Source organism: Amblyomma mixtum, chromosome 4 (genome assembly GCF_055824585.1).
Source record: "Amblyomma mixtum isolate Tamu chromosome 4, ASM5582458v1, whole genome shotgun sequence".
Taxonomy (NCBI): domain Eukaryota; kingdom Metazoa; phylum Arthropoda; class Arachnida; order Ixodida; family Ixodidae; genus Amblyomma; species Amblyomma mixtum.
The window spans coordinates 2889177-2902072 of record NC_143015.1 but is presented as its reverse complement, the minus strand read 5'-3'; the positions used below and the strand labels follow the sequence as shown (position 1 = coordinate 2902072).

The following is a 12896-nucleotide window of genomic DNA, read 5'->3' as shown; positions in this document are numbered from 1 at the left end:
TCATCCGAATGTTTTAACGTGGCTCAGTACGGCATGTTGCCTGGCTATTTGATTTAGCATCCTGAAACATGGAACAAAACTACCTTGGCACAAATAATTTCACCAAGACAAAAGAGTCGAGGAGACAACGGAGAGGCGCCAACTTTCAACTGTTTAATGTTAGAGAAAAGCACATACACTTACAGCCTCAGGTGGTAAGTCACGGCTGCGATAAGGCACGTGGAGTGAAAATTGTGGGCGTAACCTCAGGCTATAAATAAATGTGCTTTTCTTGAGCAATAAACAGTTGGAAGTTGTCGCCTGTCCATTGCCTTCTGCTCTCTTTTGTCTGTGTGAAATTATTTGCGCCAATGTGGTTTTATTCCATGTTTCAAGGTTTAAAGTGGATTGAATGCTTCTTGGCTAACCGTACACAATTTGTAACCGATATCGGCCATAGCTCTCATCTTTGCGAAGTAGCCTGCGGTCTTCAGCAGTGATCGTTGCTAGCTAGGCCCGTTGCTCTTTCTTATCTCTATTAACGATTCAATTAACATCATATCTTCCATAAAATTTATGCCGACTACTGCGTTATTTACGTTTAAATTACAAGAACCGCAGACTGCCTTCGTCCAGTACGACCTTAATCAGATTTATTTTGGTGTGGCACTTGACTAATGACGCTTCACATCGATAAATGCAAATTCAAGAGAATTTCCCGTCGTGCTTCTAATGAGGTATTTAGCGATTATTTGTTTCATGAAAAGCCATTACACCAGGTTTCCTCTGACAAATACCTTGGTGTGCATATTGCCGTAATATTTGCTTGCAAACTCACGTGGAGTACATAGCAAGCAACGCTAATCGCAAACTCGGTGGCATGTGACGCAATTGTTCAATTATGCCCACTAACCCGAAACTTCATTGCAAAACGCTAGTCAGGTCAAAACTGGACTGCGCAGCATCAGTATGGGGCCATTACCTTAACTCTCTAGAAGATTGAATTCATCCGAATACGGGCTGTTCGGTTCATTTTTTTCTGTCACTGAACAACAAGTGTTACGCAAATGAAGTCTAATCCAAAATTGGCGAATCTTTCAATTTGTAGTATAATTACGCGTATATGACTTTTGCACAAAATCTACCATTCTAATCGTCCTCTCCGAAGATTCGCTAGATGTGCCGCCACGATACATCTCGTCACACCACGACCGCGAGTTGGCGTGCCCAGCATTCGTACCAACATAGATTTTGGATGTTTCATCCCCAAGATATCTATGGAATGAAATGACTTTCCAAGTTCGGTCGCATGCGTTCCAGACACCGACCTGTTTAAGAAAGCTGTTAGCGGTGCTATATTGTGGTGATACTGTACTACATCTGTTCAGGTTATTGTTTATTATTTTTGCCATCTCCTGTCTGCAGTGCTTCGGCTCTGAGAGTAAATAAATAAATATGCGCCACAACGCCTTTAACTTAGATCTTAAAAGGATATAACGCGTGCGTCATTGCTGCTCAAAGATCACAAAGTACTGATGATGATCCAGAAAAATTTAACAAAAATTGGTTGCCATGGTTTCTGCTAATGCGAACCAAATGTGGGCGTGTTTTGCATTTGTTCAATTCCGGCAGATTTCAAGTAGGAACTGAAAAGGATCTTGCTCACCCTTAAGCAGAATATTCGCTCACAGTAGTAGAAGGGGTAATCTATACTACACAAAAGTTCGACCAAGATGTCCTTTCTCTTTATGCCTTATTGTTGTCCTGAATACTGTCTTTTTTTGTAACAGCCTTAGCGATTTTTTGCTGACAAATTCCAAGCGCCAAAACGGTTCTTCGCACTGCATCGCTCAGAAATGTTCTGCTACAATAGCGGACAAAAGAATCATGCTCTACAAAACTGGATCATTCTGCGCGGTCCGCAATGTGCAACTTTAGAAAATCGCAAAACAGAGTTTTGCATCTCTAGTCTTATGCGAGCGTTTTATAAATTGGGGTGCTTCATGCAAAACTGAGGTTCATTCCTTTCTGTGGAGAGATTAGCCCATCGTATATACAAGTTCAATTCAAAACAAAAGTCGTCTTTGAACATTGATTGTGGTCCACATGTAAACGCACCCACCTGTAAATTCGTTCACGGCACTTAAATTCGGTACACAGGCGCATAGTCAAGATTAACTTTACTGTGCTACCCACTTGCAATAGACATCGAAACTCATGGGCATTTTTTTTTCAGAGTAACTTCTTTGCGCCCTATGCAACCCTTAAATTTGTTGCAGGCGTAAAAACGGAAAATTATAAGTTATATTCACTACAATACGTTACTATGAACACATCTAGTAAAAAGTTGTGAATGCATTTATTTTGCGCACCACCCTCTGTTTACACTAGTAAAAATGTGATTCCTCCTTATCACTTATGAGGATATTTTATTCTTTTGAACTACTCAACGTTTGCGGATAACATTAAGGCAAAAATACTTACCGGTGCGCTTCTTTGCACGAGTATCTGCAATGGATAGATAAGCAGGTTGAGGGGCGTTTACGTGGATGAGAAAATTTTCGGCGTCAACTGTTGAGGAGGCCATATTAAAAATGTTAAATTATGTGACCAATTGGTCACATGACCCACAGCTGTTGTGGGAAAATTATCCTCAGCATCAGGAATTAATTAGGTTCTCTCTGCTTTTCAGATAAATACGGACTCATAAAAAAAAACACAACAAGAGCGGTGGAAAAATTAAAGTGAAACTTGAGAGCAGGTCTTCATTTCCTGGCTTACTGCTTACACTACTAGAGCGGAAGGGTAGCTTCCGAAACATACGAAGAACAAAAAAAAACTGTTGTGTCGGCATCTGGGGCGCCACACGTGCGTGTACCGCTGTGTGATAAAATATATTGTCACGTGCTTCCACAGAACCTCGACGGAACAAGCAGAAGATGAAGGACTGACCAGCAGAGAGAAAGGAAGAGAAAGAGCTGAAGGACGCTTGTAGGCGTCCTACTTGCTGTTTCCATCCTGCTTCGACCGATACCTTCTGTAAATATGACAGAAGCCAACAGCCACAGCAACCAAGGGGCACAGGGGATTTTTTTATTAATTTATTTTGTGCTGTTGATCAATTTAGAATGTTACTGAATATATTATCCCTTAAAGCTAATTGATTAGGAAAGCAGAAGAAAAAACAACCACATGCCGCCGGTGGGATCCGAACCCACGACCTCCGAATTACGCGTCCGGTGCTCTACCACTGAGCTACGGCGACCGCTGTCAAACCTTCCGCTTTCGGGGGTATTTATGTTTACAAGTAACCTAACCTTGAGAGTGGTCATCAGCGCCACCCACGTTCATAAGCGGCGGACGTAGAACGTCCTGAGTTACCGCAGGTGTGACGTAGAACGTCATCGAACGGAGAGGGTGGAAGCTGCGTGAGAACCCTCTTATTCTTCCTATGGCGTCAAGGCTGCCAGAACCGAGGCCCTTGCTAAGCAATTAAGCAAAGAAGAGAAGGGGAATGAGGGGCTCGTGATAAATATGACAGAAGCCAACAGCCACAGAAACCAAGGGACACAGGGAATTTTTTTTATTAATTTATTTTGGGTTGCTGATCAATTTAGAATATTACTGAATATATTATCGCTTAAAGCTAATTGATTAGAAAAGCAGAAGAAAAAACAACCACATGCCGCCGGTAGGATCCGAACCCACGACCTCCGAATTACGCATCCGGTGCTCTACCACTGAGCTACGGCGACTGCTGTCAAACCTTCTGCTTTCGGGGGTATTTATGTTTACAAGTAACCTAACCTTGAGAGTGGTCATCAGCGCCACCCACGTTCATAAGCGGCGGACGTAGAACGTCCTGAGTTACCGCAGGTGTGACGTAGAACGTCATCGAACGGAGAGGGTGGAAGCTGCGTGAGAACCCTCTTATTCTTCCTATGGCGTCAAGGCTGCCAGAACCGAGGCCCTCGCTAAGCAATTTAGCTAAGAAGAGAAGGGGAATGAGGGGCTCGTTATAAATATGACAGAAGCCAACAGCCACAGAAACCAAGGGGCACAGGGGATTTTTTTTATTAATTTATTTTGTGCTGTTGATCAATTTAGAATATTACTTAATATATTGTCACGTTGAAGTGACGGCAGTCCAGCGGTCAGGAAGACACCAGAAATACTTTCAAACGAAGCTCTTTATTTGGGCTGACTTGCGCCCTCAAAAGAACTGAACCACTCAGTGGCGGCGTAAGCAACAAGCGTGCTCGTCAATCGTCGAACTACGAATGCCCGCTGCTCACGGCATCGTTCAATTTAAAGCCGGCAAGGAAACTTCGAGATAACAGGTCGAGATTATCTAGAGTAATCTAGAAACACGTAGATGCAGCTGTTCATGGCTGTGAACAATCGAGATTAGTCCGGTCGCTTCTCGCGTCACGAACAAAAATGATAACACCCCTTTTCTGCGGCCTTGCGCGAAAGAACGGACGCTACAATGATACGTGGCATTACCCCCCTTCCAAAGAAGCATCGTCTCGATGCTTTAAAATGAAAATAAGCACAGAAAACTTCGAGTCCTTTAGCGTTCACAATATGGCTTCAGACGTACGACATGTACGACTTCCGGGCGTGGGCGGCGTCGCTGAGATGCTGTCGTGCCGTCGGGGATGACTTCATAGTCGAGGTCACCGATGCGACGGAGAACCCTGTACGGGCCAAAGTAGCGTCGCAGCAACTTCTCGCTCAATCCACGGCGGCGAACTGGCGTCCATATCCAAACCCGATCACCTGGCTTGTAATCCGTGTCTCGTCGGCGCAGATTGTGGTGTCGGGCGTCGGTGTGCTGCTGGTCTTGAATGCGAAGCCGCGCAAGTCTTCGGACTTCCTCGGCGCGATGAAGGTAGGCGGCGACGTCGAGATTGTCTTCGTCGGAAACGTGCGGGAGCATTGCGTCGAGTGTTGTCGTGTCGTGTTCGTCGAGTAGTGAGGCTGCGGTGGGCGTACTGCGACGTTACTTCACTGGGCAGCGGTAAAAGCTTCAATTATGGCCGCATCGTCGTCGTCGTCGTCGGTGTCGTCGTCGTGGCATGGTCTTGAGTACTCGTCGATGGAGGATCTTTGTCATTGCGCTTAGAAGCAACCTCACCTCGAGAGGCTGCTTTATTTACACTCTAAGAAAAAAAGGTGTGATCTTAGTCTTTTTGGGGGGTAAAACACTTGTCGCTGAGCTGACACCTTTTTGGGGGTAAGGTTACGCTGTTTCTTGGAGACTAAGTATTTATGCTCTCGCACATAGAGTAATGTTACGCTCTAATAGCCTAAACTTGCACTGACATAAGAAGAGTAACTTTAAACCAGTTAGGTATAACATTACGCCTTTCTAAAAGGGGTAAATGTTAGCCTGAGGAAAGCATAAACATATCCTAGCATGCAAGGTGCAAGTTTGCACCTTTAGCAGGTAAATTTATGCTACGTATAGCAGTGCAAAGTTACTTTGTCAAAGACTAAACTTATACCGTCATAAACAGAGCAAAGTTTGCACCCCTGTGGTGCAAGCTTATACCCTTACATGATGGATAAAGTTACCCTTCTAGTGGTACAAAGTAATGCCCTACTGCAAGGGGTATCTATGCACTACTCGGTGGTGTATTTATACTGTCCACACGAGAGCATTATTACCCTTCTGTAGCGTAAACCTGCCCACTGAATGCAGAACTAAAGTTGACCCATATGGTAGAAGCCCGAGTCTTTCTGGAAGTGCAGGCAGTGTCAAAATGTTGCGACGAATCTCTCATGTGAGATGGTCTGTGTCATTGTGTGTTCAGGTGCAGGTACTACTGCAGAATGTACACAAAGAATTCATAAACGAATGGGAGAAAGAAACATACCGTCATATTTATTTTGCCACATGCTACACCATATTACAGCAATGACCCTGGCAGTCTTCTTCATACAGGTGGAGGCAGTATGTACCATGTATTTGACCTGCACAGAGAAGAAAACATATAATGAATTTTGCAACCACAAAGCTCAGACGACGTGACCATGGGCTTAGTTAATTCAGGTCTAAAAGTGTAAACCACACAAAAGGCAGGGATAAATGGAAATGCATGAAAACAATGCCACAAGTGAAGGCTTCTGTTTATTATTGAGAACCAAAATCAGAAAAGATATGCAGGAAAAACAAAACATGTCCTAAATGGCAGCTACTTAATCACTCACATATGCTGACATTATCACAAGCACACTGGCTTCTCAGGAAAAATCCAGACTATTGTGCCCAGCTGCACGGTCAGGCTGTAGGCATCCCGGATGCCAGACTAAGAAGAGGGTCATATCGAGAAACAGAAAAACATGTGCATGAAATGGAAGCTACTAAAAGGTTATACTAAAATGAAATGCCGTTTAACAAACCCTTCCCTCCATTCTCGTGTTTTTATTTCTCCGTATCTAGAGTGGTTAAGGTTTCATGCAGCCCTTGCTAACAATATGTCTTTGGTCTCTGATGCCATTATATGTTTTGTTGCCTATACAGTGAATTTTCTTCCTAAAAGGGAAGTGTAGGCGATTATCTGAGCATCAATGAGTGAAACTTCCAACTGTAATTTTCCCTGCATATATTACCTGTGAATTCATTTCCAATTAGCAAACAGCAGGAAGCTTGTCCCTGTGATGGCATTTTTGGCTGCATTCCATTGTCACAGCCTTTCGATACAGTTTAAATACCTGGTGAAAGGCCTATGCACAAAGGCTATGCACTATAAATCTTAGTGTACCACTCCTGGAAAACAAAGAAAAGCTTTCGGCTAAATGTGAAATAATAGCAAGGGCAACTTACACATCTAAAGAATTGTCTCCATGCATGAGGTAACGTGATACCCAAAAAATTATTTGGACCACATTATAATACAGATACTTTTTATTCACGTTCATAGCCTGTTTCATACTACACCTCTACATTATGCCTGTGCAAAAAGTCTTGGTTATGGACTTGCCTTCACTGACAGACTACATTAACTACACAAGCAGCATAGAACAGTCTCCTTCTAAAGCACTATTTTTGCTTGAGGAATTACAAATCTCGTCTTTTTATTTAGACAGTGCTGCTTCATCCAGCAGCAAATGCAGCATATGCAGCAGCAGTAATTCTCATGAATTACATTTTGCTGGCACAATAGAATGTTACCTTTACACATATTTTCAGATGCTTAGCATAATGAAATTGTAAACACTGACTGACAGCATTCAAGAATGGCTATTAAAACAGTTGCCTTCCATATCTGCTGTCACATGCAGGGAACGTGAGCTTAATTAAATTTTAAGTTCACTCCGATGTGAAATAAAACTAATATGGATTCATGTGAGTTGTTGGAAATTATTCACATCAGTGAACGGCACCTTCCAACTCAAAAAGAAAGTGTGAACAGTGCAAAGAAGATTAACAGCCTCACGTAGCTGCATATCACATTAAGCTTCACATGCATAAACGGTGCTAGTCATATTAGCTTGGTAGCATGCCACCCTGCCAAGCATTACCATAATTGTGTCATTTTTTTCTGACGTCAGCAACATGGATTGTAGGCAGCGCCTCTCAAACTAATTCAATATGAAATCTTTGCTGAAGTCTAGCCTACTTTTGCAGAAAAAAAACTGCATTTATACTTCATGCCATAAAAAGTGGTCACAATTAATCAAACCATTATTCAGAAATTCTTTCAGAACTAAGTCCTCGAAAACATTGAAAAGCTCTAAAATCGCTGTAATAGAATGGCTGCAGCTGTGCAACATAGCATACTATGTTCACGGATGGACATCAAGTGATGATGAACTTGCAACAATGTCCCAATTACATAAAAACATACATACCACACACATCTAGTCCCGGCCAATTGTACGGTTTTGAAGAATCCAGGCTGAACTTCGGTGCTAGGAGTGACAATGGTTGTGCACCTTTGCATCCCTCCTTCTCCCAGGTGCACTGCAATAGAGACGTCATTTATGGCGTTAGTGTAATGGTTAGTGATAACTTATATGTTCATTAAACCATGTAATGGCAGCACACATGCTCAAAAAACTACAGGAATATTTTGAAAATAACAAACAACTTTTTATTCCAAATTTTATCCATTACAGCACTTGCCACATATTTATAAGAGGCATAATTGACGCAATGCACTGGCACAGTAAGCCTACACAAACTTCCACAGCACAATGGCCTATTACCAGTGAATTGCCACTAAGTGCCTAACATAATTAACATATTTTCTAACAGCCACTGCAGAAAAAAGAAAGAACTATACTGCTACTGCTTACGAGATTGACAGTATTCATTACAGAATTTTTTTTTTCGTTGACAGATTACAGCAGTGCAACCAAAATCCTTATTGTTCTAAACAGAAAAGCTTAGATACTAGCGTATTCTTCTATTCAACCTCTTAGAGTGACATCAAACCTAAAGTCTCCCTCTTTCACAAGAGAATACAAGAGCACAAAAAGAGGTGACATAGACTGTACGCTTTTGTGAGCTAATGTTTGGCCACCAACTAGCCCCGACCTTTTCACTAGTAAAAAGAACTAAACAAGTTCGCTTTTCTCTATTAGTTCTCAGCCTGAGTGAAGAGCCAGTTACATATCAACTTAACACCATTAGCAAGCGCATCTTGCCATTCGAATGGAGTAAAACTGCTGGCATGATAAGTCGCATTCTGGGTTAGCAAAAATATTGCAAGGTGTAAGCGAAAACGGCCGCATGCCAGGAAGCGCAGAGCACAAATGAGCTGCTAATTTCGTGCCTATGCATAAATAAATTTCACGTTTACTGTTTTATCGTTTGCTTGCTACTCCGTGATAAAGAAAAAAAAATGACGCCGTCCATTCGCAAAAAAAAAAAAGCGGCCTGGCAGAAGGAGTTGCCTTGCAGCGCTAAAATTATAAAGGGATTATGGTCCAATAAGAATCACATATACAGTGCTGCAGTAGATGTGAGCACTGCGCGCAGTACGTGCCACAGAAGCGCGCACACTAATTTACTCGCCCCTTTCTGAACGGAGACTGCGGCTTGGACTTACCTTACTGAATGGTCGTGAGCAGGGACAAATACTTGGCGTTGAAGAGACGACCGGCAATGTTCTTTCGCACGGCAGACGAAGGATCAGGGCCTGCAGCGAAAGAAAGCATGAGAAAGACGCCGGCAGATTGCGCCGCTGCGATCGTGTGTTGTACACGATAGGCTCCCTCCGGCCGCACGCGACCGGCTCAAAACAAGAAAATAGCAACAAGCAGCGGCTCGCGCACACAATCCATGATAAAAAATCTGTACTGAACACACCATAACTTGATGGCAGGAAACAACCCGTATGACCAAACGAAAATGTCACTTACTTGTACGGTTGAAATTGGGCGCAAAGAATCCGTACGATGAGGGCGCCGCGACGATCTGGCGTGCGCTGTTTCTTTCAGACGTTGACTCTTTCGCGAAGATGTCGCCCACTGCAGCGTCACACATCGATGAAGCTTGCACGATGAAGTAATAAACGCACACAGGCCCGTACTACAAGATGAAAAGAGGAATGCGCGTCGCGACTTGCACGACGGCACCCAGGCGCGGTAAACAGCGGCTTCGTCTTCGACTCTACGCGAGCGGCCAATCCAAATAGACAGGCACGTGACCTGAAGAGAGAGAAGGGAGAAACCACGAGAAACTACAACCCATCGCCAGCCATCGCTTCCAAAGCTTGCTTCGCACCACAGAGGAGGTTTTCCTTCCTCCATGCTTCGTGCCTTTCTTTCGTTCCGCCGGACCCCGCGCTTCCCCTCTTTTCCTTTTCTCCGCTGACTGAAAGAACGTCTGCGTTCCCAGTAGTGTCCCAAGGTCAAGCCGCCCGCGTGCGGGGCGACAACCTTTGGTCGTTGCAATGTGCTGGTAGCTTATTATTTTTGCATGCGCCTCTCTGCCCTTGTGGCACGTATTTTTCCGCGCTTTCGGCGTGCGCACAGCTCTTCCGTTATCGGAGACAACGAGCGCGGCGAGACTCGTCTTGTCAGTCCTTGCAGTATCCCTTTGAAGCTTTTAATGCAGCCAGCTATTACGCAGTATGAATTACGCAGATGCTGCCGTAAATGTGTGGCGTATGCAACAGAATAGTTTTCAGAGCAGCTGCAGCTTAAAGTTACGAGCATCATTCGGAAGTTCTCGTCAGCTCTCATTTACTACCGCGTACAGAAGGCACTGCGAAATATATATCAATAAACTGCCCTTCCTGTACTTCTAAATCAGTCATAGAACCGGCTAAAAAAGCGATGTAAATGCTGCAGCATTATTGATTCAATGTCAGGCACAGTAACAGTTTTAAATACTGATATTGCCGCGTGATATTGCTGCGAGAAATTTCAACTTTCTTTTGTGCTTATGGGGCCGCACGTGTGAGGAGAATCCGAAGAAAGAAAAACCGCTCTGATCAAAAATAGTTTAACTCAATCGAAATAGATACAGCTGTAGAAATATTGATTTAATAAAGCCGCATCGAGTGATCAGAAGCGTCAGGCAAACAAAGGGGATTCACAACATTTGAACATTTGAGGAAGATGGCGCAGAAGAGGGCTTCAAACGACAGTCGACAACTGCTGATGCAGCAGTTCTCACCTCTCATCGTTCCAGTGCTCGCGAAGTTCTCAAAATATTTTCAAAATGGGTCAACAGAGCAGAAATGGAGCACTGCCAGCGCTATGCCAGCAAGCATCCGTTAAGACGCTTCAACCGACTGGTTATTCGGGCGATTCCGTCTATTATACGCGCTTTCATTTTATTCAATGTAGGCAGTTGCCACCGCTGAATTTATGCTTTTGTTAAAGATTGGATCGTCAGTGCGATACAATGTGTCATTTAGCTCAGTTTTATTTGTGCGTACAAGACAAAAGTCTCAGTCATCCGAAGCAACTTACGATGATGAAGGAAAACCTGCCGGTTTATACGCCGTAGTTTCATTTATTTTCGAACTTGGGTCTTCGGGCAGCGTCTATCTAGTGCAATGTACTGTTTAGTGCTTATCATTAGCCTCTAAAAGAAAGAGTTATTTCCTGACGCATGAACCATTCCATAAGAATTCACAATGCACTGCCTCAATATAAGCGCCTTGATTACTGTTTCCTCTGGCATCCGGTTTGTTGCGGAATTCGATGCTTCCACAGCGCTACAGTTCGAAAAAAAAAAATTGGAGGCAGTCAACTTCATTTCTGAATATCAGTACTATACTTGACTGCATTAAAGCTGCGCGGAACAACCTAAAAGCTAAAAGTTACGTACACGTACACTGAGTTTAAGCTAATTTCTGCTCTTGTAGGCGTGCTGCACAATTTCATACGCAAGAGAAGTTCGAATAGACTTAAATCGCGTTGGTCACCTCGCTCCCTGTTTATCAATTTAAAATAAGCTGAAATTGAATTGCTTCTATGTGAAACACTTGTACGCGCCAAAACATGATCAGGAAATGCAGCTATCTCGAAAACTGATTACTATGGGCTTCGCTATCTTGTGCCGAGAGAAAGGATCCGTACACTTGTTGGAAAGGAAACGCAGAAATGTCTTTTACACTGCGTTGAGGAGTTTCCGAGCAGATGTACAAATGCTGGTGATCTCATAGTAGACCAGCAAAAGTGCGACTCTGAGGCCTGGCTCGTGTCTTGGTAAAAGTGCTCTAAACAAAAATGTACCTATATATATGGAATGGTCAGGCCACGTTCACAACTCAGTTCAGATGCAGGATTATTCCTTCCCTAGTTTCTTGCATTTTTGTTTTTCAGCGTTGTCAGTATTAGTGGTGAAGATCACGCGTTTATCAGCGAGTAGGGCTCTTTTTTGTTGTTGAAATGGAGCAAAAATGTGAGAGTGCAATTTATTCGGGATTTTCGTTACATTGCATCTTCAGCTAACATAAAATTACAGCGTCAACAATCTCGCTCGTTCGTCTGATTTTGATTTATTAACTTGTATGCATGTTAACCTGAACCCTTTCTGTTATTTGTCTGTTATTTGCTCAGGAATATGTGCCACAACGAGGGGTTATTCGAAAAGCAGTGCACGTTATTCGAAATTGTACGGAGGGAATTAACCGCCCTGGTACTTATCGTACGCTATTACAAAATGAAGAACAGCGCGGACTAATAGAGCTTACGCTGGCTGTGAAGCAAAACTGTTCCTTTTAAAGATTTTATTACCTCTTTATTAAAAGCTCAACCACAAGCCGAAATTATAAACGCAATAATTTTCATGCCTCTGGTGTATTGAAGCGCTAAACTGTTGATTTCGTTCAGAGCTGCGATTGGTCAGAGGAGTAACACAGCACCAATCATGCCGTCTGTCTTTGCTGACTTACTTCTTTTTTAAAATGATATCCAATCATGAGTATGAAAGCACATGCACCGAATATTAGTGATTATTTTGGTCGTTAGCAACCAAGAGCATGTTTGCATGCGTGATGGTTGTCGTGGCCGATCGCGGCCAATGCACCTTTTTTCAGTAACGTTCTGTGCATCCGCCAAGCCACTTCGTCCGCCATTATTGCCGACCATGTCAGGCGGAGATGGGCAGAAGATCGCTGTACGTGTTCTTCGAAGAAATAGCTTCTGGTCCCTTGAAGAAACGAGGAGGCGCGATCAGTGTCGCCAGCGCGGGTGAAAGGATCAATGCAGTGGGGGAGCGTGAGCCAGCATAGCTTTTAACTATTGTCCTCAAAATAACCCCGCCACCCCGCTTTCGGGAGAGGGCCATCTTCGAGAGGGAGGGGAGGCGGTGAGGGCTGCATACTTTGCTGTACAGCGTCTTCGCGCAGAGCTGGTTTGAAGAGTAAAAAAGGGGGTAAGTTTTCTGAAAGAGACTAACGGCCTCCACCACCTCCACACGGGTGTAACGATGCACTCTGCAAAGT

General features: G+C 43.6%; 1 long non-coding RNA gene across 1 annotated transcript; it reads right to left on the bottom strand.

The window, feature by feature from the left end:
* Nucleotides 1-5843: 5843 nt before the first annotated feature.
* On the bottom strand, nt 5844-10430 carry LOC149345499 (uncharacterized). The gene is made up of 4 exons (XR_016292322.1): nt 9355-10430; nt 9042-9131; nt 7840-7951; nt 5844-5958 (listed from the first exon to the last, which is right to left on the bottom strand). It is a non-coding gene; the product is annotated as an uncharacterized LOC149345499 (long non-coding RNA).
* Nucleotides 10431-12896: the final 2466 nt, after the last annotated feature.